A 26,706-nucleotide genomic window follows, 5' to 3' on the forward strand; every position below is an offset into this window, starting at 1 on the left:
GGGACCATGCCTGGAATCTGGCAGGCTGCTGCCCCAACAGAGGGAAGATGGGTATGTGGCATTTTCCGCTGGCATGCAAACAGCTGAGCCTATCTGATATCTGGCACACAAGTGTTTGGCCGGCTATTTACCAGCTCACAAACAGATAAATATGCAGAGGAGGGTGCTCACAGCTTTCCCACAAAAGGGAAGAGGGAGAAAGAAAGAGACGCAGGAAAAAAAAAATAAATAAAAAAGAGAAAAACAAGCCTAAAAAAGAGAACAGGAGTGAGAGTTGTCAGTGCCCGCAAGCACTCGCAGGAATAATAGCAATAATCACTGTCATCCGTAAGAGGCTCTTGCGCCAGGTTCAGCCTCTCCCCCTCCCTCTCTCCCCTCGCCTTGCTGTCTGAGTCACTGGATCTGAGTCACACTCCTGTTCTATTCCTGTACCCTTCCCTTCAGCTGGGGATGTAGATTTGTTTTGGCTGGAACGATCTGGGCACAGGAGGGACCATCTGCTGCTAGTTCTTGCTTGCTTTGCTCTTGTTTCTTTCCCAGAGAAGGGAAGTGAGTGCTGCCATTGCAATAATTCAGAGGGAGCATGCTGGGAACATACACCCCTTACTGTACAGCCAAGGACTGCCATTTGTCATCTGAAGGCTTGTTATCCGTGCCTGACCCTGAGCAGTTGTCTCCACGTGCTTAAACAAGCAGCTCTGACAAAATCACTTCCCTGCCTATCAGCCCTTTCCCAAGGAGGGTGTTTTTCCTTTGGTCAAACCCCAAACAGTTTTTGAGGGAGCTGGGGTGGTTAGCACAGCCTGCACATCGCTGTGATGAAGGAGAGGCACATGAAACAGGCTGACAGCATGCAGGGACTTGCAGTCAGTGTGCACAGCGAATGTTATGACGGAAGGAGTGCTCCCTTCTGGTTTTCCCATCAGGAGCAGCAGCCACAGTCGGTGTGGTGCACTCTGTCTTTTGCTGCAATAGTAGTAATTGGCGGCGGTGAGGAAATGTAAATTACTTAATGCCTAATCCACCACAACCAGTGTCTTGGCTGATTCCTGCATCCACATCCTGAATAGGAAAGTCAGCAGAGCAAAGGTGTGTGAGAGAATTCACCAAACAGCTGAACCAGTGACGGGCTGGAGGATGGGCTGAAGGAGCAAGAGCAAAGGTCTGGGAGAGAGGGAAGTCACACTAAAGGCATACCAGGGCTTTCAGGAGTGACCAGACCTTTGAGAAACTCTCTGTCTGAGGCATCCCTCTACAGGGATCTTTGAAGGATGCAGCAGTTGGAGACCTCCAAAAGAGAGGCACCTCGTGCAAGCTAAGTTTAAGCATCCCAGAAAAGAAGGCGCCACGGTAAGGAGTTGCCTTTGGAAAGTTTAATCCCAAGGCTGTGCAGCAAAACCAAGTATTTGCCAGACCTTTTTATAGGAGAGACAACAGAAGGAGTTGCTTCATCCCTGAAAGAGAACTGACCTGTCCATTCAATAACAAAGCTGAATCCTGAACCCTCTGGAAATCCAAATAAACATCAAATCAGCATCGTACTTTTCATTTACAGTCCATGGGTCTTGTGAGCTTAACTTAAGCTCACAAAGCCCTGAAGTACTCTGAAGTGAGTGGTGCTGCAGGCTCTGAAGTCATATCCATCTCCAGTGATACCTTTCTCAGTGTCATCCCTCACTGTGCCTCCTGAAAAATTTAAACTGGATTTCCCAGTCTCTGAAAGTTTTAAAATGCTTTAAGTGGCCCTTTCCAGAGTGGGGAGTAYTCAAATGCCTGCAGATGAGAGAGCCCTCAGCAGCAGACTGACTGATGATAGCCACCATGCTAATGGCATATCCCCTGAGGGTCAGGGCTGTCAGGAAAACTGATTCTCTGAAAAGTGATCTTGGCTCTAATTTCAGCTCTTTTTGGGGCAAAGATGCTCCAAAAGCAGTTTGGTGTTTGGGACATTGCTCAGAGGGGCTGAACGTGAGAAACCACCATGCCCACAGGTCCATGTGACACATCAGCTTCTAGGGCACTTACAATGTTAATGCCTTTAATGCAGAGGGAAATCAAATCACCAGAAGGATCTGACTAAAAAGGCCTGGGCCAAATTCTCGGTGGGTGGAGAATGGCTGCATCACTCCTAATAGAGCTGTGACAACGTGACTGAGCCTCCCCACAARTGGTGGCTAGACACTCACCTCACACTTCCACCCAAGCCAACTCTAATTTGCTCAGGCTCTGAGTCATCTGCCCAGCCAGAGATGAGATGTTTCATCTGCAGTGGCTGAGATGGGCACCTGGTTGGTAAGGTTTGCCTTGCAGGTGTGCCCCAGCCAGGACCTCTGGCTCTGAAAGCTGCAAGCACAAGCCACCAAAGGATGGTCCCTGCCTCAAAAACCTTGTAGTGCATGCAAATACCAATGCAGGTGCTTCCTGACCTCTTTAGGAGCTGGACACCAGCTACAGTAAAGAGGGAACGTGGCAGGAGATGTTCACAGGAGAGACAGGTTAATTACCCAGCTCTTTCTGGGGTGCTGATTTATTCTTTTCWGTCCTCTTATTCAATTTCAGATTATGCAAAACCACCTGGTCTCCAAAGAGGCTCCTGTCTGACCCCAGAACTGACCCCTGCTCCCATCCCTGCTCCCAGCATGACCCTGTCCCAGCAGAGAAACCCTGACCCCACAGCACTTCTGGGACTGACTGTGCCAAGTTGCCCCTCAAGATCTGCCAGTTTCTCACAGCTGGGATTTAACTCAGATAAATTGTTCTCTTCTCCACAGCCTTTTCTSAGGGAATTCTCTAAAAGGGATGATTTGGTGCACAACACTTGATCCCCTGCTTTACCCATATCTGAGATGGCCGCCCACTTCAGCTTTGCTGTCTCCAAGAGACGTGGAGGGGAAGTTTTGACCTATTCCAATTTAAAAATCACATTAATTACTGTTCTAGTTAGGCTCCTCACCTTTGTGTAGGAGATGTTTCTTGTGTGCTCCCCACTACTCATTTCTTTATAGGAAGGATCACCCAATTCCTCCCAAAGATACAAGAGAAACCAAAGACCATTCTGGGGTCTTCAGTGACATTGCTTTCCCCTTAATGCTCCTTTTTTCCTTTTTGCATCCCCTCTCTTCTGCACAACAGATTTTATCCTTTCCAAACCGCCAAAACATGAGGTTGATCACAATCAGCCCAAGGCAAAGAGTAAGCAAAGACAGCTGATCTTTGCCAGTCTGCATTTTTAATCCCAAGAACTCTAAGGATGATGTCTCCTTTTCCTAGGCACRCTTCAGGACACCCTGGAATTGCAGTTACATGCCACTCACTGAGATTTACAGCTCAGCAAGTTCAACCTTAGATTCTTTGAATAACGTGCACACGTCTTGCTAAAACTGGTGCATTCAGTGAAGGCTTGGCATATTATGGTACACAGCTGTATTAAAAACACCCTGCCCCTTCAACCATAATAGCCCARGCACACATTTTAGCTCTAACCACATGTCATGGCTCGGTGCTGTCCCTTAACTGCAAACCTCCCATCTGCAGATCTGCCACATCTCCAGAGTTGGGTTTGTTTCCCACTAAGAGAGCTTGAACAGCAAAYGTAGGATAGGAGGAAAATGCATGGATTGCAGACCAAGAGAGGTACTTAGCACACTTTGCAACAGCCCATCTGCCCTGCCTTTGCTTCAGAATTTGCCAGATAAGATGCATGTGTTGACTAGAAAATGTTTATTGTTACTGCTGGCCCTAACTGACCAAGTGTGAAATGCACAGGCTGCTTTCCCCTCCGCTGAGCCCTGACAGCCTCACTGGAGAGGGTCCCCCCTGTGCCAGGATTTTACCTGCCTATAGAGAGTCCTGACATTTTGGTCTCTCAAATGATGGGGCTAAGGGGATCCTCTGAGAAWAAGTCACCTTTGTTGCTGCTGTACCCTCCCAAATCCTGCCTCAGCAAGGCTGGGCTCACCAGAGAGTCCAGAGCCACAAGGCATTTGCCAAATGTGCGTGAATCATCCAGTTTGCACAAGCATTTGCACATCAAGAGTGATAACATGCAGGATCAACCTGATCTCTGAGAGCAAATATGGAGTTTAGGAGAAACTTTTTTACAGAAAGGGTGATAAAATATTGGAATGGCCTGCCTGGGGAGGTGGTGGAGTCACCATCCCTGGACGTGTTTAAAAAGAGATTGGATGTGGCGCTCGGTGCCATGATTTAGTTTAGTTGAGGTGTTAGGACAGAGGTTGGACTCGATGATCTTGAAGGTCTCTTCCAACCTGGTACTTCTGCGATTCTGTGATTCTGTGATCTGTGTCCCACACAGCCACGGCTGAGGCTTTTCCCCAGAATGGCACACCACACTGCTCCTGGACATGTRTATGCATCTCTCCTGTGAACCTTGCTAAAAACTGGGGAGCAAAATGAGTGTGAGACTCTGTGAAGCCCAGAGAGAGGTTCAGATATGGGGACATGAGAGGCAGTCCCAAGGCAGCTCTGATTCCTGCCATTTCCAAACTTCTCATACAAATCAAAGAAGGGTTTATCCTGATCTTTACCATCTGATGCACATTAAGAGATGAAATTCGATTCCAGTGTTCCCCTGCACTTGCACAGGATGCTCAGGATTTTATGGTACAGCGCTTATAATTTCATCCTTCCAAGGAACAGCCCACAAAGTGACTGGAATTTATTACAGCAAGATTAAACAATAATAAGAAGTTTTAAGAACAGCTGGGATAAAGATGAACACACTTGGAAGTCTTGGACACTGTGGGTTGTATCCATAGCCCCGAAACAGCAGGAATCAGGAGGAATTCCTCCAATGAGACAGTGATAACACCCTGATGCAATCCASCTCTAAGGCAGGACTGTGCTTGGGGATCAGCGAAACCAGACCCTTTGTTTCTGAGCAATGACAGCTTCAACGTTTTAATGTTTGTACAGAGATGTTTTCACCAAATATGATACACAGTGATTAAAATAATGAGCTGGAACAAGCTGAARTTATAATTGCTCCTTTTCCTCCCCTCCCCTGAGTTGGTCTGAGTGCTTTGTTAACTACCTTGATGAACCAATCAAGAGTTGGCTAAATCAAGGAAGGAGCAAACAAACCCTGGGAGACATCCYTACAAGAAAAGAAATAATCTGGACACTGAGCTTTGAAGGCAAGCTGTATAATGAGAGCTGACTATATCTCAAAATCCATGTTAGCTTGAATGAACTTATGTAATAAACATTTATCACAGAACATATGTCACTGAGCACCTGCCAGACTTCAGGAACAGAACCAACGCAGCTTGAATCGTATATGTATTAAAAAAAAAACCAACTTGGCGGCAGGAGGCTGGCAGACGCTTTTACTAGAAAAATCAGAAGTGATTTTGAGAGGAGCAGAAATTTCCTGAAACCTCTCTCACTCCATGTGGGAATATAGCACTTGGAAAAAGCAAGAGGCTGATCAAGCTGTGCTGAGTGGAGGGAGCAGGACGAGCTCCTCTGCTCATCCCCTCTGGAATTTGTCCCTGCATCCCCACTGCTCCCCTGCCTGTGCTGMTGCCTGTGGATGAGTTCTGTACCAGGGCTCATGCCTGGCTCTGCTCAAGAAAAGAAGCAGCACTGGACAGTGCAGGGCAGCTGCTGGAAAAACAGCAAGCATGGGGCTGAGCAGGGCTGGGAGGTGAATTCGTGGTGAGAGGAGCAAAATTACCCAGCTTGGGGGGGAGGTAGAAAAAATCAGAATGAGGTGGTTGACAGGTGGGAAGGGGTTCAGAGCAGCAGTGGTCAGCAGAAATCACAGCAGCAGAAAGACAGGGAGGGACAGGTCATGGGCTTGGGCAGTGTAAAATGAACCTGGTCTGGGGTTTTCTTCCTGGGCCAGCGCTCCCCGAGGAGCAGCAATGAGCCAGAGATGGGAGATGTTTGTGTCTGATACAATAATGAGCATCAGGGCAAGCACAAGGCTGTGCCAGACAAGAATCACTAAACTTAGGACACAGGCTGGGTGTGAGAACCTGGAGAGAGATGTGAAGCAAAGGTGACAGAGCCAGGTGAGGGGAGAGCAAGGGGATTGCCTTGCCTTGCCACTGCTGGGGACATCTGCACCAACTGTGCTTTGTCCAGAGCTGCCCTGCTCTCTCAGGCACCCACAGCRGGGCATCCGTGACAGCTCTGTCCCTGCTGGAGGTGACAGACGTGGTTTCCYCTGCAACACAATTAACTCAGGCCATGCAGGACCTGCGTGGGACTGTTCTGCTCGCAGGCTGTGTGTCAGGAGCAGGCGTGGGTATCTCTGAAGGGCAGTGCCTGTGCTCTGAAGCCAGACCCTGAATTTCCTGTCTGTTTTATCACACTTGCAAACTGACGGTCAAACCCAGCCCTGGGGAGCAGGTTCTCCGGGAAAGATGAGCAAGATTTGCTTTGCAGCAGATATCCTTGTGGTTTTTTTTTTTTAAAAACAAAAACTTGTTATGGGCTCTTCCCGGCATATGGCTTCAAGCCTGATGAACTCTGCAGAGGAAGGGAAGTGAGGGAAAAGAGCACAGACAGTTGGGAATAGGTATAGGACAGGTCCCCAGAAATCTGATACTTAAAGACCAATGTAGGGTWGGARAGGAGAGAAAAGAGGGATCACAGCTGATCAGATAGTCCAAACTRCACCCGAATAAATCCAGACCCTCCTTCCCTCCTGCTATGTAACCCCAGCACTTCTCTGACTGCCACAGTCATTGCATCTGAGCACCGTGGGTTGTTTCAGTGCTTTTACCATGGCTTTTCCCTGCTGTTGGTGTCCTTCTTTTCCCTGCAGTCATAAATGTGAAACAAAGCCTTCAGAAAGATTAACAGATGATTCTCAACTGACCCTTTGGACTGCTAACCCTAACTGAAGTGACCAGGGACTTGTCACCTGGCTATTWACTACCCATCTGCCCTGTGTTTGGGTAGAACCAAGGGCTCAGAAGCAGCCCAGCACACACCATGGAGGGGTTTGCCCAACCCATTTGGTGTTCAATTCGTTTTGGTGAGTTAGACAAGTGAGTTCAGATCCAGTAAGTGCAAGACTGAAAGGAAGCAMGAGGAAGGAGAGAGAAGATGGGGCACTGGGCTAGCAGGAGTGTGAGGAAGAGTGAGGACGTTGGCTCTGTCCTTCTGCAGGGAGCTGCTGGCTATTGAGAGGAGCCCAAGGCTGAGCAGCCTGGCTCAGACACTCAAGGCATGCATGCCACTCATTTGCCTCCCCAAACGACTGATCCCAGCTGCTCCACGGGAAGACAAGAGTCTGTCTGGAGAGAAAACCCTCGCTAACCACCTGATGGTACAACACTAATGACAAATGATTCATTGTTATTGCAACTCTCCTTGCTGCACTGAGTCCACAGGCTTTCATTAGCCCTCATCCAGGCTGGCTCTGCCACAATATTCACCTGGGTCACAGCTTGCTTGCTGGTCTTCAGCAAGTGTCCTGGGGCCACAGCACTTGGGTTTCTGCMCCTTCCCTGTGGAAATGTGAGTGCTGATCCTGCCAGCATGTCAGATTCTGACCTGTATCTCACCACATGAATTGATTCAATAAAACCCTGCTAAAGCAGAACCGTGATGATTCATGGTTGGGCATTTCTTCCACAAGTGTTGAATGTAGGCTAAGATTACAACAGATCTGGCATTGATACATGCTTAGATTCAGGGTCTTTTGTATTTTAAAATTAAGTTTTTTGTAAAAAGTCTTGTTGAGGATTTGTGGAGGAAAATGATACTTTGGGCAAGTACAAAAAATATATGGTGCCATAGGGAGGGGGAGGTTTTGCTGAAAAAAGGATTCAAGAGACATTTTTCTCTTTCTCTCTCCTCAGCTGCCAAACATCACGGTTTCTCTCAGCTCCCCCCTACCCATTTTTGGATGAATAATTTCCATTTTGAGTAGCCAAACTAAAAAGAAGTTGAATTTCCCAGGTGGGAGCCAAGTTTCCTCAGCAGGGAGSAGATGTGGTCACCATGGCCCCTTCCAGCAGCACCCTGCTTGTTTTACCATTTCTGGAATTGGGTGATTAAAGGGCAAACCCTTCCTTTCTGCGGTGCTGCACCACTTGGAAGATGTTTTACTCATCTGCCTAACCATAACCTACACTGTGATAATTTAATGAGTCAACACTTCTTTCTGCACATGACAGTGGCAGGAAACAGGTAAGGCATCGAGATAGAAGGAGGGTGATGCACCCACACAGACACCCCCAGGGCTGACTCTGCACTCCCACTGCCCCAAGGAACCTCTGCTGGGGGTGGCACACGTGGGATGGACACRGCTCATCCACCAGCTGTGACAAAAACACCCAACCCGTCAGCGTGGMGGGGAAAGAAAGAGGCATGAAAGCGAGAGGAAGTGGGAAAGATCAAGGCGAGAGTGTAAGACAACAAGCTCACCACCGGAAAACAATAAAAATAAAATTGCTCAGAAATAGCATAACTGACATGCAAAGGAGATCAAAACAGGCCCTCAAAATATCTCTTGGGGAGGGCAGGGGGTGCCCATGGTGGACACCACAGGGCAGCTGGAGGATGAGCTGYGGGTGGTGGGCGAGTGTTGGCTGTTTCGTGGCCACCTCCACATCCTGCCTGGCTCCCCAGGTTCTGACCTACAGCTCTCTGGAGGCTTTGGTCTCCTGGGAGATGAGCAGAGCTTTGTGCCTTCCCCAGGGCACCAGAGCACACGAGATGATGTTGATATCTCTGAGCCAAGGGTGGTACAGGGTTTCTGGTGGGAAGCAGGTGCTATTCACATTTGGCTCAGCCCCATTTGTCCAACCACTCCTCTGGTGCAAAGAAAAGAACTTGGGTCCTGCTCCACTTGCCACAGCATAGATTCAGAGCACATTCAGTTCACATCAGCAAAGGGACTGCAAAGAAGGAAAGGAGAACCCAGTTCTTCAGGGTTTGCTTTACTGGAAAGGACAACTGCTCTCAATTTACCTCCATGAGAGTGTTACAGTCTTAAGCTGCTGAGGCATTAAGCATGCTTTGACCTTTAAACAAAGATAAGGTTCTGAAGTCAGCATTGTTGTGCTGTGGGTTGCTCCTCTGCTGAAAGCTGAGCACATTCTACAGTGTGTGGTGCTCTCATTGTGCTGTGTCCTGACGTGTTTCAGGCTGCTTTGCAGCACCAAGGAGCAGGACCATGCCCTGTGGGCTCATCTCAGCTCTGATTTTGCCCAGCAGTGTGACCAGTAGCATCCARCCAGGTCTGCTGCCTGTGTCTGAGGAGGTTTACTCTCCTGAAGCTCCAAGCACAGACTARACATCACAGCTGGGGCACTGTCCCACTGTAAGTCCAGAAAAATATGTCTTTCACTCCTTGCACAATAAAAAACAACTGAGAAATCACTCCAAGCATGGTTAGATCTTCAGAGGAATCCTTTGGGCTAATCTGCCCAAACTTGCAAGACCTAGTTGCAGGCTTGTGGCTGTTCTGGCAACTTTCCAGCTCCCTGTGAATCAGGGAACACTGCGACTGCCACTCAAGGACAGCAAACTGTTTAAAACATAATACCATATTCCCATCTGGTGCACTGAAATGCATGGCTGCCCATGGACGTGTTATTCTTCATTCCCTCTATAGCAGAGCATGTGATGCAGAGTTTTCTCCAAGGAGAAGAAGGGTGAATGAACACAGTCAGGGAATGTCATTGTGTTTCTTGAAAGCATAAAAGGTAGGGCTAAGTACTAGGGATTAATGATTATAGCTGCTTAATGATGCCAGGGATTTTTAATATTATTATTTCTATGTGTTAGCCAGGCCCACGGCAACAGGAACAGCAGAGGATCACCTGCCTGGGCTGTGCCAAATCTAGGTTTATATATTTGTTACAAAAGCCACTGGGACAAAATGCTGAGCTACATGGGGCCTGGCTGGGCTGGGGTCCACTTCAGCTGGCAGCAGCGACCTACAACCTGTGGGTCCAGACATTCTTAATCAGAACTGGGGGTAGTCCAAATCCTAAGGAAGGCTGCCTGGTCTCCTTGAAACAGCTATCCAAAAATGGCCAGTCGACCTCTGTGGTCCTGCAAAAACAGGGACGGCATCAGGACCAGTTTCTGGACATTAATTTTGCTGCTTTGGGGGATGAAATGGGGGAGCTGGACACTGACAGCTCTTGCACCTTGAATACCARCTCATGTTGCAGCAAAGTAGAAATAACATGATCCTAAGTGAAGGGACAACATTTTTTTTTAATTCATGGTTTCAAAAAGCAAGAGAGAATTATGCCCACGTGTTGAAGGAAGTTTAATAAAGGTTTAATTAAATGCCTCAATCTAGATTTAGATGTTCTCACTTCTAGYGCTGGAGCTTGGAGCTGTTAGTCATTAATACTCATCTCAGGTAACTTCCACCACCCTCAGCCCCTCACCTGACGCATGCATACACTTGACAAAGATTGCTGATATCCTCTCTGAAAACTAATGAAATCACACTGTGATATTTTGATTTCAAGGGCATCAAAGTGATGCAAAATAATGATGGGATCGAGAGGCTCTGATACCACTGACACAACACAGATCTTCTTGTCTCTAGATCWGAAAGCACCTTGTGAAGGAGATCYGAATGACTCCTGCTCTGTTCMAGTCAGAGAAACTGAGGCACAGCACTTTGCAGAGATGCAACCTGAGGTTTGGGATGGAGTCCAGCTGCCCCAACCCCAGGTGAACCTAACACTGACCACACTTTTCCCTAGAGCAGAGATGGGACCTGCCATGAGCAGGAGCTCTGTGTATGTTTGTGTGTTTGTGTGTTTGTGGGTACGCAGGTTTTACAGGGAGAAGGATCCCAGACACAAYAACAAGCAAAGAGGAAATCAATTCAATGCTCAGCTGTGAAAGCAGGTCCTGCCTTGGCTGCTTGGAGTTTAAAGGGCAGCAGTCGACACCGGAAAAAGCTTTCTAAAGGCTGGAACAGCAACCAGATTTCTGCCTGAGATTRTTTCACAATATTTGTAGTTCTTGTTTGCTGCACATGAGATTAGGTAGGCAGAAAGGCCTGATCCCCATTTTGTACTTTTCAACAGAGGAGAGTGCTCCTGACCTGCAGAAGGCTGCAGGACTGCTGCAGTAATTCACAAATTACTGACCTTCAGCAGAGCAGAAATGGGAATAGAAATTATTCTGTATGTTTCAATAGAGTATTGTGGAAAATTGAAGGATCATTAGCAAATCTTCTCCATATGGGGCTGGCGGTGTACAGCTAAAGAACAGAAGGCACAGGTCTCTTCAGGTTATTAATGAAAGCAGCAAACATTTCCTTTGCTTACTAGTCTGAGTATGTCCAATTTTTGTTGTGGGAAGAATRCCATGCCCTGATGAGGATTATTACAGRCATCACTTATCCATGCAGCAATCCYGCTGCATCTGGGAAAGGYTTGCCTGCTCCCCAGAGATGGCCTGGATTGCTGTGAACCTCAAACTCAACTAATCAAAATACCTTTCCCCCATTCTTCCCTTTTTCTCTCCAATTCTGTCTATGCAGAGCTGCTGGAATAGACACAGTGCTGTCCCAAATGTGGAGCCCGAGGCAGCACAGGAAGCTGGGATGCCCTGACACCCCAGAAGAAGCTGGAGGGACAGGCACAACTTGCAGCTCCACGCTGCAGTCACAGCTGCTGAGTGTCCGTGGGCTCAAAGCCTCCCCGGATATCACAACAACCCTCTCGAGATGACTGCGCTGSTGACAAGTGTGATAGCAAGAGCTGTGAGGTTTTGCCCCTGGAAAGTAGTGGGCTTAAGGTTCCAGGTTTGCTTCAGCCTCCCCCCCTCCCTCAGCAGCACGATGAATCAAGGTGAACAGACTCAGCTTGGAAACTGGGGCACGAAGAAAAGTGACTCACTCCATCGCTATCTACCAGTCAGAAACTGGTCTAAGGGACAGGAGCCTTGCAAGAAAACACAGTTTTCCATAAGCAAGGTAAGCAGTTTTCTTCAGGCACTCAAGCCCGAGGCAGCCCCTGTAGCTGGCAAAGTCCTGAGCACACGACCCCACCCTGAGCCTCTCCCAGCCCAAGAGCTGTGCAACTGCCCTGAGTAAGGGARGAGGAGGGTGGCATAGTTTGGAGGCTGCTCCCAGCCTGCAGAGCAGCCAAAGCCCTGTCCATCTTTGGCCTTRGGCACCCAAGACATGACTTGCTGTCTGCAGTGTCACCCTGAGCAAATGAGCAGTGATTTCACGGGAATGGCCTCGCCACGGAGCAGGGACCTGATTTCCTCCCATCCCCGTGGTCCTTGCACCTTGTTAGAGGTTTCAAGGTAACTCAACATCTGCCACTGAAGACCAGAGATGTTTTGGTATCCTGAGTCTTATCTGTAGGGCTTTGTTTCTTCTTGGTTTTGGTGCCAGCCCAAGACTCCACTGGTGCCAAAACTGACACCATCAAGAATGCTCCACTGCTGCTGATTGCCTGGGGAGCCCAGGCCTCAGGCTTTTTTCCTGACAATTCTACCACTAGATCAATATCTGTGCTTGAACAAGAGCAGAGCGCTCAGAGATACCTCCAAATGCAAATGGGACCCTTGCCAGTAATGGAGAATCCATCACAGCTCTCCAAAGCTGTGCCAGTGTTTAATTAAGCCTCCTGATAGAAACACATTTTATACATAATCTGCATTTGTCTGGCTTCAGATTGCAGCTGCTGGATCTTGTTTTACCTCCCATAATTGGGCAGGATTGATGTCATTCCACTCCCATTCCATATCACCTCCCAGCAGGACTCCCCTGGACCAGGGTTACCCTGGGCATCACTTGTCCCTGCCCAGAAATGTTGCCTGGGTGTAGGGTGAGGGTTTCAGTGTCTCATTTGACATTTTAGATGCCAGGCAGCCCATTCAGAGTTGTGTGGGCCTGGCTAAGGCAGCTYACACATTTCCCCAGGGTTAGATTAACCTTGTATTTCCTGTGGATACTCTGCATGTGCCCAGTGCGTTCCCCACACATCGGACATRTCGGAGCCCCCTTCCAGCTCTTGCAGAAATCAGGACAAAGTTAAGAATGCACTCAGTGCTCTTCACTTGCTTTACTTCTTCAAGAGCTTGTTTTTCTCTTTTCCTTCTCTGCACCCTCCTGGACCTCCTTTTCCTTTGAGGGGTGGAAGTGGTGCCCACCCCAGAAATGCCTGGCAGAGGAACCACAGCCCATTGGTTCACCCTAATTGCCTGGTCCACCTCCTGCTCTCCTGCATCCCCTTCCCAACACTCTGCTCCCCCCATGGGCAGCCCCTTCTCCCGCTCTCCCTGCCTCTGCCTGGTTTCTCCCATGGAAACAGGGCCCTTCACCTTCCCAGAGAAGCTGTGTCCTTGGGGGATGCAGGCTGCTCGTCAGTCTGATGGATTTATTCAGTTTGACTTCCTCCTGCTCATTTATTCAAGTTTCCTAGAAAGCCTTTTTCACTGGAGGCTTCCTGAGCCAAGCAGGTGGTGTGTCCCTGCACGTGTACCTGGGGGTCTGTGGACTGGGGGAGCTACATCCCAGACCCTGTAGGAACCCTACAAGCTGTTCCCCCAGCACTGGGATGAGCCGTGCCAGCCCCGTGCATCGCRCGGCGAGGGCTGCGGGGATCTCGGCATTTGTAGAATGAGCATCTGGGAATGTGCATCTGATCCTCAGACCACGTGAACGGGGGGCTAAAAATAATAACCAACTGCTGCTCCATTCCTCAGCAGCATCTGGGRGGGTTTGTGAAGGGAGGAGCAGCCATCAGCCCCTAACACTACCCAGCAGCATCCCTCTGCTCTGCAACCTGGGTTTGTGCACATGAAAAGGGTCAAAGGCTACAAGATGATTTTTTTTTTTTAAGGTTTCTCTAGAGAAGATCTATGCTGTGAATTTTCTACTGCTTTACCCATCTGCTGCTTTCCTGGCCTATTAAAAGATGCCCCGGTATTGCACTTGAAACCTCATTTGCCCTTTGCAGAGGAGCTGACTGGAGTGCCTACTGTGTCAGTGAAAAGGTGACAGCGTTACAGAAGGAAGGCTGTGAAGAYCATCCCTGAGAGCAGGGGTGGAGACCACCTTTTGAGAGCAGCAGCCATTGCCTTGTCCCCCAAAAGTGAGCAGAGTCCAGCTGTAGCAGATCTGCAAGAATGCTGATGGGCACAGTCACTGCCTTGGCAATGAATTTTTCACTTTYTATCATCAGCTTTAGCTATGCCACTCTTGGCAGTGGCACTGACCAATTTTGGACAACAAAGCCAAATGAGACTCACCTATGGTAAAAGCTTTGTTTAGACTTGCTTGTTCTGTAAGGTTTCTTGTCCTCTYTCCTAACACAAAAACAGCTTTACCCAGTGAGAAAATACCATTTTCAACCAAGGAATAGCAGCAGCATGTGGATCAGGTGCTGAACATCTCAGGGAGAAAAGCTCAGCAGTGTCCARCACAGCTCACACCTGGATTCCCTGCAGTCCTACAAAAGGGCTGGGCAGCTCTGGAAAAGCAGATTGTGATTAAACCTCTCTGTGACTGGTTTCTTCCACTGTAAAATCAAATTAATATCACTCCTGCATTTCTTGGCAGAAGGTGGGGGAATCCTGCACAGGGATGCAAAAAGTACAGCCCGGCTGTGGTCCTTGGTGATGCTGACTCAGCCCCATGCAGGGGGTTTGTCTTCCTTTTCYCCATCCCTCAGCTGTCTCTGCAGCCTCAGGGGACACTGAAATGAGCAAGGACTGAGTGGTTTCTCTCATGACCTACAGATCAGAGAACTGAGCTGTTGAATATGGAGAGAAAGGCGCCTTCCTGTACCAGGAAAAACATGAGCAGGGAAGATACCAGGGAGCAGAGCATTTCCACAACAGCTTTATTGCAGGTCYCCTGGCTCCCCAAATCTAGTGCTGTAGCATTTCAGGCTTGCAGATGGGATAACACCTCCAGGGCTGGGCAATTTATGATTTGTGGGCTGCCTGTGGCTCACAGGCTCTTCAGAGCTGCTTCTTGTGCCAGCGGTCAGTAGTGGCTGCAGGTGGGCTGCTCCATAACCCWCATCCCTGGCTGGAAGGCAATGGGAGTAAACCCATCAAAAATGATTTACTGGGTCACACCGCCACTGAATATTTGTCCCWTCTGCTTCCCTGGAGAGCCAAATGGGCTCTGGGATCATTGACTTCTTCCAGCATCACAGACATGGGTTGGCATCTTTGGGATGAMTCCATTGCCATGCAAACAAGCATGAAGGTGCTTGAGCTGTGKCCTGGTTTGCACCAAGAGAAAGATCAAAGCAATACCTGCTCTGTGGAGCAGTGGGGTGTGTGTGGTGGTGGGACAGAAGAGGTGCATTGCAAGGGGGGCTCAGGAGCACCAGGCTGCTGCATTTGGCTTTCCCAGTGGGTAGGGAAATGCCTGGCTGGATTGATGCTGTAACCACCACCAGGATGTGTCAAGACCATCCCTGAAACCCTTGTGTGAAATTGGGTCTCCTGGGAAGCCAGCCAGGAGTGCAGGGTACGCAATGCCATGGCAGGTAGGGAGCAGCTTGAGTCACAGCTGGGCTGGGTCCCCAGGCTCTGATAGACTCCCARCTTGGGTGGGTCGGGGTGCAACTGCCAGGTTCTGTGTCCCAAATTTTGAGGCAGCCTGGATGCATCACTGGCAGAAGGAGAGAGGAGCCTGATGGAGGAGACCCAGCTTGGCAGYGAGATCAAGGCCCTGGCAGTGGGGAGGAAAAGGAGAGGAACCAGGCATGAGAACTGGGCTGGGATGGGGTGTGGAAAGCAGAGCTCAMGGGAAACATCTGAGAGTCTCTCTGTGGGAGGATGGGATCTGGATTCCCCTGGAGCTGGCAGACCCACTGAGCCCCGATCCAGACATTTCACATCAGGCCGTGGAGGTTCTGCACCATCCCCACCCCTGAGTACCCAGGGGAGTTGGGGAATGACAGCAACAGCGCTGAAAGCTTTGGCACCTCCCAGTTGCTGTGAAATCCTGTGGAGAACCCCATCTCCTTTGCCATTTGCCTTGTACAACCCCAGATCCAGCACCTTACTTTGCATGGGTAGGAGCCAGAATGGACAAGCACAAGGAGTACCCAGGGCAGTACTGGAGCACCAGGGATGGGAGCAGGTGTGGTAAACTCTGACATGCTTAACTGCTGAGAGAAAAGAGAAGTGAGGTCAAGATGTGCAGGTGACCCTGAAATTCCTGAAATTATGTATTTCTCCAGCACTTTTCTTCTTATTCTTCCCGCCATTAAAAACATTCACTTTTAATTTGTAAGTGTAAATCTCTCTGCATTGGGAAATCTGTTGCCAGCTCTCAGTTTGGAAACCCTACACCCTTCCGTGCTTCCCGGGAGGGAGGTGAGCTGCCTGCACACACTATCTCCTCTCCCATCAGCTGTGAATCATGGACCATCAACGGCACTGCAAGCAGAGAGAGAGCAACAGGTAATTAAAATCCTCGGGGAGTGCTGCAGCCATCTCTCTGTGCTAAGCCTGTTGAGGTTTTCAGTTTTTCATTAAAAAATCCCCAATTTCCTACWGAAGAAACAGGAGGAAAATTTCCGACTACGTAGTTCCCGACCTGCGGCCAAACCACAGATTTGCTGTTGCTTCCTGGCTCCAAACTCGAGAACCTGTCCAGCCAGGGACTGGTGCTCAGAGCTGAACCTCTGGTGGTGCTTCAGCAGACCAACCCAAATCATGGCCCCTACCAGAAACACCAATTTACTGTATATTCCTAAATCCAGATCACCCCGTCCCTCCCATGTGCACCCCAGGAACAGCTCCTCCTGAATTTACACCTCTGCACAACATGAATCATGTCCAGCAAGTCTTGAGCTGACCCTTGCAAGGMGCTCCTGAGGCATTGCATGGAAATTATTTATGGGTGGTTTTTATTGCCTGTAAAAGGATGTAGAAATCAGGCAGCGCCCTTGTGGTTTTCTTCTGTCAAATTATGATCAAGGTTGCTATTTTGCTGCCCAAATATTTAAGCCTGAGACAGAAATCTTTACAAGGGCTACCACATTCCTTAGGTTATCTCTATTGGTCCTGCCTGGGCCTATAAATACTAGAGGGACTACCAAAGTAAATAACACATTTGCCTGCACATATGTTGCTCCAGGGGAACTCCTATTTCCTGCACCACGAAGGTCAGTAGGTCAGGGACCTACTTGCAAATCAATAGAGAATTACCTTTCAAGTGACACCTGCATTAACCTTTGATTCTTGTTGGCCTAGTTGAGGTTAAGGCCATCGGTTCCTATAGGGAGAGTCTCCCATTGTGCCTGTGATTTATTTGCATTATGATTTATTTGCATTATTTGCTTCCCTCCTTGATCTTTGGAATTGCTGGCCCAGTTCCCACACAGCGTGCAGAGCCGTTTCCCTGCACATGGGCTGGGAATGGCAGGAGACACACAGGGCTGTGCTTTTTGCTGACAGGTGTCAGAAACAATAAGGAAAATGTATATGCCTGGAAATGCASAGAAAACTAAAACAAACAAGAGGAAGCAATTATGAAGACCCGCTTGTCAACATAAACCTTTTCTAGCGAAATGTTGTGTGCTGGGTTCAGCCATTAATGACAGCCATAGGTCATTGAAAGTGAATGAGTTGTAAAAACCAAACTCACTTGCTATTACAGCTGGGTTAGAGAGAAAATCCTACAGCCTCCAAACTGGTGTGAATCACTGGTTATTTTCACCAGRGGCTGGTTCACACCTTGTATCTCTTCCATCTTCTGTGAAGAAATCAGACTGGTCATTTCATGTTTCAAATCTGCTTGTTCCTTTTGCTGCCCATCCCTCGCATTGCTGCAAGGCTGTGCTGGTCTATGAGGAGCAAAGAGCTCAGCAGAGCACCCCGTGCTGGCCCCATCTCTCGTTCCAATAGCGTGGCAGTGCTAATGTGTTACAGCTCAGTGTCACCTCTCGCYTCCATTTCCCCAACCAACGCTGCATTTAGCAAACCCCAGGTTTGATAAAAGGGGTCCTCAGACCCTATGCTCGGTGTTTTTCCTCATAAACTAATTAATGTGGGGATTTGGCTGTGACTGCTTTCACTCTCCCCTTCCACAGAGGTTCTAAGATACCTCTTTTCTGGGTATTAGGCTTCAATTGTCACACAGGGACTCCTGGACACAAATCTCTTTCCACCACTTCAGATGCCAGTTCTCAGTGTATGARATGACTGCTGTCTCTTAATTGTTTCTAATTCCTCCTTTGCACGCCAGAGAAATGCTGCTTGGTTTCTTTTCTGCTGGTGGAAAYCCTTCTGCAGAGCTCTCTGCAGATGTGAGGTCTGTGGTGATCATTGGAAAATAGCTGGCGTGTCTCAAACAGCTCCTGCAAGGGCTGAATTCCCAGCCAGCCCAAGCAATCCCGTCAGGGTGTGCGAAATGCCCGGCGGGCCTGAGATAACACTGAGCAACGCTCAGCTGGCAGGAGGGCACTGCGTCCTCAAGGCCACCGCAGTGGTTTGACAAAAATGCCCTGGCACAGGCCACCACTCTGCCCCTGCCACCCTTCTTGGGTCCATGGGAACACCCCGGGTGCAGGGGGGACACGCAGCTCTCTGAAGCTCGGCTTCCTGTTGCTCTGGGCATGTGCATTTTTGGCCACTGGCTTCTGATTGTCACTTGGGACCTGTGGGTGCTTCTAGAAAGCAATTAACAGCCAGAATTAAAATGGGCAGACCATAGGACTTGGCACTCTGCAGTTGGCAAACACTCCCTACCCCTCTGGCTTACTTCAAGCCCTGAACCTCGCTGATTGTATCCTGTTAACAGGCTTTAGTTCTGGATGCCGTTGAGAGCCTGCCAAGCACAATCTGTAGGATGTTTTAATTGGAGCAGAGAACAGTAATAAAAAGACCTTTGCCCGAGCCCTGCAGATGAGGCTAACAGGAGGGGAGGACCGTGCCGCTGTTCGGTCACTTCCCTTGAGCTGTCCTTGTTAGAGGGAACGGACCCGAGGTCCCAATTTGCTTGCCAGCCTCTTTGTGCACAGYAGAAGTGTGCTCTGACCACCCAAAGCCACCCAGGCACAGCAGAACTGAACAATTTGCTGTGGCTCCCTGAAGCCAGGAGGGCAGTATTGTCCTGCAAGGTCTCTTCTGGGAGGCTGGGGACACCTGCCTGAGGGTCCAGCACAGGGATGGGAGGTTAGGACATTCCCTTCCTATAACTGCCATGGTTATCAAGATATCAGGAAGCATCTGGAGAAGAGTTTGYAATGTAAATGTCCTCCTTAGCCAGCTTACATTCAAGTGATTTCACTTTTCAAGGTTCTCCCTGGGAATCTGAGGTTTTGTCCCATAGTCTTCACTCACAGCAACCCAAAGTAGAAGCATTTTCAAATCTTTCTCTTTGCCTCCTCTAGATCYTGCAAGCTGGGCCTTGCCATAATGGGATGCCCCTACTCACAGGTTTCTTGCAGGAACATCTCCTCCAGAGCCCCCAGGGTGACCAAGTCATYACCTCTTTATCCACTTCTGGGACACTCACCCTCAGCAACTGAAGCTGAATCACAGAACAGGGCTGGACCAAGTCTGTTCTTTGTCCCAGAGATTGTTTCCCAAGGAGACTGCTGATCTGCAGCTCTGCTGGTAAAAGCTCAAGCACTGGGGCTGCTCTCCCACCTGGGAGCCTCAGCAGGCAGCAGATATTTCCTGCTTTCCACCCTCCTTTCCTTTCAGTGTCTGCTTGGAGCTGCTCACTGCTCTTGCTGTGCAGCATCACACAACTCCTGCATTCTGCTTCACAAAGGGCTGCACTGGCAGAGGGGTCAGACAGTGCCCCTCCAACCTGCTGAGCACATGCTGTTCAGGCAGCAGGAGAGCACCATGGGGACAGGATTCAGCATGGCACCAATAAAACCAGTGCACCATGGGGACAGGCTTCAGCATGGCACCAATAAAACCAGTGCACCATGGGCAGAGGATTCAGCATGGCACCAATAAAACCAGTGCTGCCACAGGTTACAAAGGAGCAATTGCCAAGGACCAGCTTGTCCACACAGTCCCTGGTGGATTGGGATATATGGTAACTGCAGGCTTCACCAGGCCCTGCAGGTCCCATTTGGGCTGGAAACAAGGTCAGGAAGAGATCATCCTAGATTATATGACAGCAGGTCAGAAATCTAGGCTTGGTCCCCCTCCCGTAGCCCAGCCCTGCCTGGGCATCCCCCCTGAGGGCAGCACGGGTGGCATGGGGGCAGATGGGGTTGTGGGGGCCAAGGAGGGTGGTGGGTGTCAGTGTGGGGGCCCAGGTCCCAGCATCCCATCCTGCTGGCTGAAAGCACAATGTGTCACCGCTGCCACGCACCGGCACGGCGGGACCTGCCAGGGGAGCGCGGCTGAGGGCTTTGACTGGGACCTCAGTTTCACTTCCTGCCCTGTGTGGGGAGAGATCATTAAAAATATCTGACTAAGGCAGACTTCTCTGCTCTCGGTATTACTAAGCCCGGCCCGCTCCCCAGCCCCCCGCAGTGACAGAGGTGTGGGCTGAGCTATTTCACTTTCCCCTGGTTTGCAGACTCACAGGTGGGCAGGCAGGTGTACAGCCCTGCACACCTCCTGGCCTCTCCCAGCCTTGCTGGAGCATAATCCTTTCTCCAACAGATCTGGGGGCTTTTCCCCAGCATCTCAATGGGTCTCAATGCTCAGACAGCTCTGAGGATACCAGATCAGGGTAAGGTGGGTGATGCTGAGGGACATCAGGTGGGGATCAGGTCCCAGGGATGCTCGGAGCAAGGGAAGGTTTGGAACCCTGCTTGCCAGGCACAACTCCCTCCTGTGTGGTGCTGCAAAGGGAAAAATCTCAGCAATCTCACTCATAGCCATCAACAGATTGACCACAAACTGATTTCCTCTTGGATCAGTCTGGTTGCCACGAAAGATACAAGCATTTTAATATCTGCCGCTACAATTGCAATATTTGTTTTAATGGCCACATTGACTAATGAGCAGWGTACTTTACAAATCTGTAACATGCCTTTTCTTGCCAGAGTAACTTGCACCCAGTGCACATGCAGATATTGCAGCTTGGAGGAGCAGTGCTTTGTAATTTGATGTCCTCTTGCACATGTACCAGGCCCTGTGGTGCAATTAGATTCTCTCTTTTGCAAAGGCAATAGTAATTAATGCTTCTGCAGAAGTTTGGGAGTGGGACAGGACAGGGGAGGTGAGCTAAAGCCAGGGTTGAACGGCTGTCAGAAGTTCATATCTGAAACAATCAAGAATGGCACAGCAGGTCACCTGGAAAGACAGTTTTTTCTTGTTTTTCCACTTTTGCCTTACTAAAGCTTTTCATTGATTTCACTGCAGATAAAGACATACATTACTACACCTACATGGTCTGTCATAAGGGCCAATGTTTCATTCCACGTTTCCAAACTCCAGACTCACTGACTCCTGGGCTAGATACACTTTCTTTGTGCATTTTCTGCCCRTACCCAGTGCCATCCTTCCAGCTGTTCGATGGCTGCTATGGGAGCAGGCTGGATCAGATTTCAGAATGGGTGAGATTAACCTGGGGCAAATTATCCACACCACCTTATATCAAAATCCCTTGAGTTTTGTTGCTACAGAATWTTCCTGTTTTCACCCTGTTGGTGAAATCAGGTGACAAAGAGCAGGTGGGAATCTGCTGATATTCATATTGGCCTGCAGGTAAGTGGAAGCTGCCATATCTCTCTACCCATAACTTGGCTGGCATTGTTGGGCTGTGCCTCTGAAAGTTCAGGTGAGATGGCATTCCACAGGAAATGGKGACCATGTGAACCTTGCACTGAAGTCATCCACAGAGACAGATCCAGGAGCAGATGTGAGGGCTGGATGGAGCTGCCCACCCGTGTCACCATCCAGAGGGAGGTCAGTGGTGTTGACAGGGGCTGGTCAGAACTATTCCCCCCYTGGAACAGGCTGTGCCTGTGGGGAAAGCCGTGGCCGTCCTCCCACTGCTGTCACTTCCCATGGAGCCAGCGAGATGGGAGCAGGGCTGGCACCCCGTGGGAAGGTGCTGTGGAGGAGGGACCCAGAGCATTATTTCATGGCAGCAGCAGAAGCTGATTAATAAGCCCAGAGGTACTGGACCAAGCCCACTCTGGGAAGAGAAAAGGTTATCAGTGAATCCATCCTCATTTTTCCTCACAGGAGTGACATGATGGATAGCAGCAGTGGTGGAATCACTAACAGGGGAAATTATTTCAGGTGGATCCCTGAATTTAAACCCTTGGGGATAACTTGTTTGGGGATGCTGCTGAGCAGGAGCTGGTGCAGACAAAGCCCTTCAGAGTGAACACACAGCAAYGTTTTCCTGGAAATTAAACCCTGATGGGAATGTGCCTTTGGAGGCTSGAGGACACCTTATGAATTCAGCAGTGACCCCATCTCCTCCTGAACAGGCTGCTCCTTCAAACAGCAGAAGAGACTGGCTTGGGGGCCATTTTTGTACTAAGTAGTCAGGAATTAGAGAGATGTGGCTATTTTCAAAATTTTATGTGAAGGAGTTGGGGATTTTGCATATGATTTCATAAAACACAGGAGAGRTCTTCCTTAATAACACAGATCTTTAGGAAATTTGAGGCTACACGTGCTCTTTCCATCACCCCGGGGTGCTGCAGGTGTGTGGAGTGCTTAGGAAGCTTCAGGGAGGAAGGAGGAGAGAAAAGCTTTTGTGATGAAGTGGTTTAGTTCAGCTAATCAAAGCTCCTCACTCAGGGCTAGAACAAAGCMGTCAAGACCTCTCCTTTTTTTTTCCCATTATCAAATGTGAGGGGTCTCTGTTGGCTGTCATTGTGCAGGAAGTTGCAGGTTGCTCTAACTGTGACACCCTGGGCAATCCCACACTCCAAAGCAATGCCCTGTGCTGAGCAGTGCAGCTCCTCTGGGTGCTGGGGAAGGACATCTGTCAGTCAACACTGACACTGCACAGGTCACCCTGAGCAAGAGCTGCCTCAGCCAGGTGTGCTCCTGGCCTGCAGACCCCAGCCCCAGGGCCAGGACCCACCTCCCAAACTACCCCAAGTTTCCATTTCTATTGGAGGGCACTGGCCATGGCTTTGGACAGGAGAAGCTGTGTGTGGCTGGGTTTGGGTGAGCCCTGGGTGGCAATCCAGGGGTGACTGATGCATGCAGCACACACTGAGATGGGGCACATTACCTCCTTCAGCCTCTCCAGGGCTGCAGGGGTGGGAAAAAATGGGTTAAGGGAATGAGTCTGTATGTGTATGTGTGTATATTTATACGTGGGTGYAGGATAAAGTGTGTGAATAGAGGTGAAGAACACGCCATGTGTGTGAGGATGGAGGCTTGGAAAGGAAAAATTACTTCACCACAAAATGTAATTCCTTTACCTGTTTTTCTCATAAAGCAGCATGAGGATGTTTCTGCTAAAGCAGCCTCCATTCACAGCAGCTGCATTATGAAATTACTTCTTTTTAACAAATCCATCTGCCTGCTTTTTAATAAGCAGGGCTTTCCACCATTGTATAAGTGCAAGGTCTGACCTTTTCATAGGAAAAAACATTCATAACCAAAAACTATAAATAGAAGCCTTCAGACTGGAGCAGATCAAGATGTAGGTTTTGTGACTTTTTAAAAAAAAACAAACCAACATAATGTGGGAGGGAAAGGAACAAGCAATTTTAAAAAGTCATAAACTTTTGTTATTGCCTTAAGCTTACTTAATATTTACTGAAACATTTAATTAAAGACTTAACAGTAAGGCTTACAAGACTTCTGTATCAAAGCAGGTACTTTTACAAAGGAAAGGAAAATAGAACTGTGTTAGTTTAGGAAAAAGGGTATTTTCCCCCAACTATGCAATAAAAACTTTATACAAGGTTTGTACTTCTAGGGTAAGTTAAGTTTWATATTTTTTTCATGTTCTGGTTCTACAAGCTCTCACATATACATGTAACTTTGCTCATGAGTACCGACATTTAGCCTTCAAAAGGACTACTCATGTGAGAAAAGCTGATAATTCATTGTTTCCACTTCAAGCCATATTTGGTCCTGTRTTTTAAGTCCCAGATACTGAAGGCAGGTGACTATACAAGAATCTCAGCTTTCTTSAAAAAAAACAAAAGAGGTGAGAGAGAAAAGTTCTAAATCTTGTGGTTGAAGAGAAAGTTTGAAAACATGTCCTCCACGGAGCTTCAGAACCAAAAGACAAATAATAACGAAACAAATCTTCCATCCAAACCTGCTAATTGCAGAGATTTCTTGATTGGGAGCRATATTTGTTAAGCGTACAACGAAGGAGTTCAAAAAGGGGAGTAGGAAACGATCAGTGCAATTGCGGCTTGTTTGAGCCACGGAAGCAAATCACAGTTGCCACATGCAAAGACCCTTGGTGGATCTGCTCACAGATGCTCTGAAGAGCTTCACTTAGCAAACACTCAGGTACGTCAGAGTGAATCAAGAGGAGGCTTTGGTTAACATGCATTTAGCTCAYCTGCTGCACCCCGTGCCTCAGATTCCAGGATATGCATATCTCCTCTGATATTTAATACAGTACAGAAAATAAATCAACCTGCCTGGTGCTGTCAGCATGGAAATAAAAATAAGATGTTAGCTGTAGCCACTGAAGGGTGCAGTGGTAATACAATACTTCAAGTCTCTCTGTTCCTTTTTGATGCACTTCAGCAGCCTAAGAAACAATTACATTGATCCATATTTCATCAGGCATTGTAGGCTGAGCATCTTTTATGACCATTGTGTAGCTTCTTGAGTGCTGGCTACAGCTTCCTTAGAGAGGTACCCTTTTGCTGTGACTGCTCAGTGCCAGGCTCCTCTCTCCTAAGGGACAGTCCTTCACCATGACTGCTCCTCAGCTTGGCACAGTGACAGTTTTGCCCAGAACTGAGCACCTCCAGCACCGTGGCACTGCTCACGTGAGGAGCCAAGTCATGGGGTTTGCCCGACACTCACAACAAAGAACTGCTGCTGCTTTTCTGCTGCAAGGCATTTTTGGAGGAGTTTATGTCACCATTTCCCCGATACCTGTAGATACTTTTTTTTTCATATATTGAAAATGGGAAGCTACCTAAAGATCGTAGAGATGATYGTTGAAATGAGAGGGGGACGGTGGTTCCTGCAGAGATCTCTGTGGGTGCACACTCACTGCACGTAGGGTTTGCCTCATAGCTTCATTTCTCCCAAATGATGATGACCTGTTAGCCAAAAGCCCCCCCAGGCAGGAATGTTTGAAATGTTTTTCAGAAGCTGCAATTGCTGCAGACATATCAAGGCCCAAAAGTCACGCAAATGATACACAAAACCCTTGGGGCAGCCAGGAAAGACTTCATGAATTCTGCCTGGGTGTTTGAAGAGAGGGAACCCCACCATTCATGTGCAGAGAAGTGGGGCATAGATATTGCCCAGCACCTGCTGTGTGACATTGGGAGAACTTGAACTCTACAAGTGATGCCTGTTTTAAGAACAAAAACATTCCTTTCTGCAGAACTGCCCTTGAAGTGGTCATTAAGGTGAAATCTGGGCTTGCAGAAGCTGACAGTGAAGTCCCTGTGGAATTTGGTCTGGTCCAAATTCCACCCCTTGGGTTTGACTGCTGTCCAGCTGCTGCCTAAGCCYGAGCCTGGCCTTCTGCCCTACGCTGAGTTTCCTTCTGCAGCCATGGAATGGGGCCTAAGTCGTATCTCACCAATAAAACAAACAGAATTATATGATGCAAGGGTGTTTGAGTCGTGATTTTCATCAGCGTTTCCTTTTCACTGAGCTCAAAGTCTAGCTTGAATGCAGCCTACTATTTCAGTCTGCAAGAAAAGGCTACATAGAAAACAGGTTTTGAATCAGATGCTTTACATAAACCATGGGTTTTTCTAAAAACTGATCCATTCTGCTCTTTTTCACTCCTACAGTAGCGATTCAGCAGGGAGGCATTAGAAGTTTCAGTACTTTCATCTTGCCTCAGAACATTTAAGGTGGCCAGAGCAGGCACTAATAATAATAATAATAATAATAATAATAATAATAATAATAATAATAATAACAATAATAACAATAATAACAATAATAACAATAGCAACAACAATTAATTCGTTCACCACAACTGAGTTATTAGTATGATTTTGCTGCACGTGGACATGATAAGTCATCCAGAAATAGGTAATGATTTCCTGAAATGTATCTTGAGTGTGGGATTATTTGCCAAGTAAACCATACCAAATAAATTCCTCTTGCTGTTAGTCGATGGTGCTTTTCTTTTGRGTTGTTTTGACTGAGCAGCAGAACGGTTCACATGGTGAATATCTCTGTCTTGACTGGGGACTGGGGCAGGCACCCAGCTTTCACCGTGTGCTACATATCTTGGGCTGAAGCCACCCATAAATGAATTCTCAGTCTAAGGGTACACAGGGAGGTTAATTTTGGTGACCAGTCCTTGTGCCAGTAACACAGAGGCCATTCAGCAGCATGGTCTTAGTGCTGTCCTGAGCCTAGAGATGCTGCAGGGAGGAACAAAAGTAACATTTTAACTGCCCTTCCTGAGATTTCAGATGGATTTGGGGAGGCTGTCCCAAAACAGCCAGGTAAAGGATGAAACTTTGGGGGCTATGGGAAGATAAAACAGAGCCCTCCTTCTGTWTGGACAAAATAAACTGTTGTGTCCCTTTGCTTTTCACCCAGTCCTGGCTGACAATCCTGTTTCTTCCTGTCCAGGCTGGAAGTTCCTTGAGCCCAGTGCTGAGTGTGCAGCCTCTTATAGATGGTGTGCAGATGTTGTGG

Source organism: Malurus melanocephalus, unplaced genomic scaffold, assembly GCF_030028575.1.
Source record: "Malurus melanocephalus ecotype Western Australia unplaced genomic scaffold, MMel_1.1 scaffold_284, whole genome shotgun sequence".
In the NCBI taxonomy this organism is placed as follows: Eukaryota; Metazoa; Chordata; class Aves; order Passeriformes; family Maluridae; genus Malurus; species Malurus melanocephalus.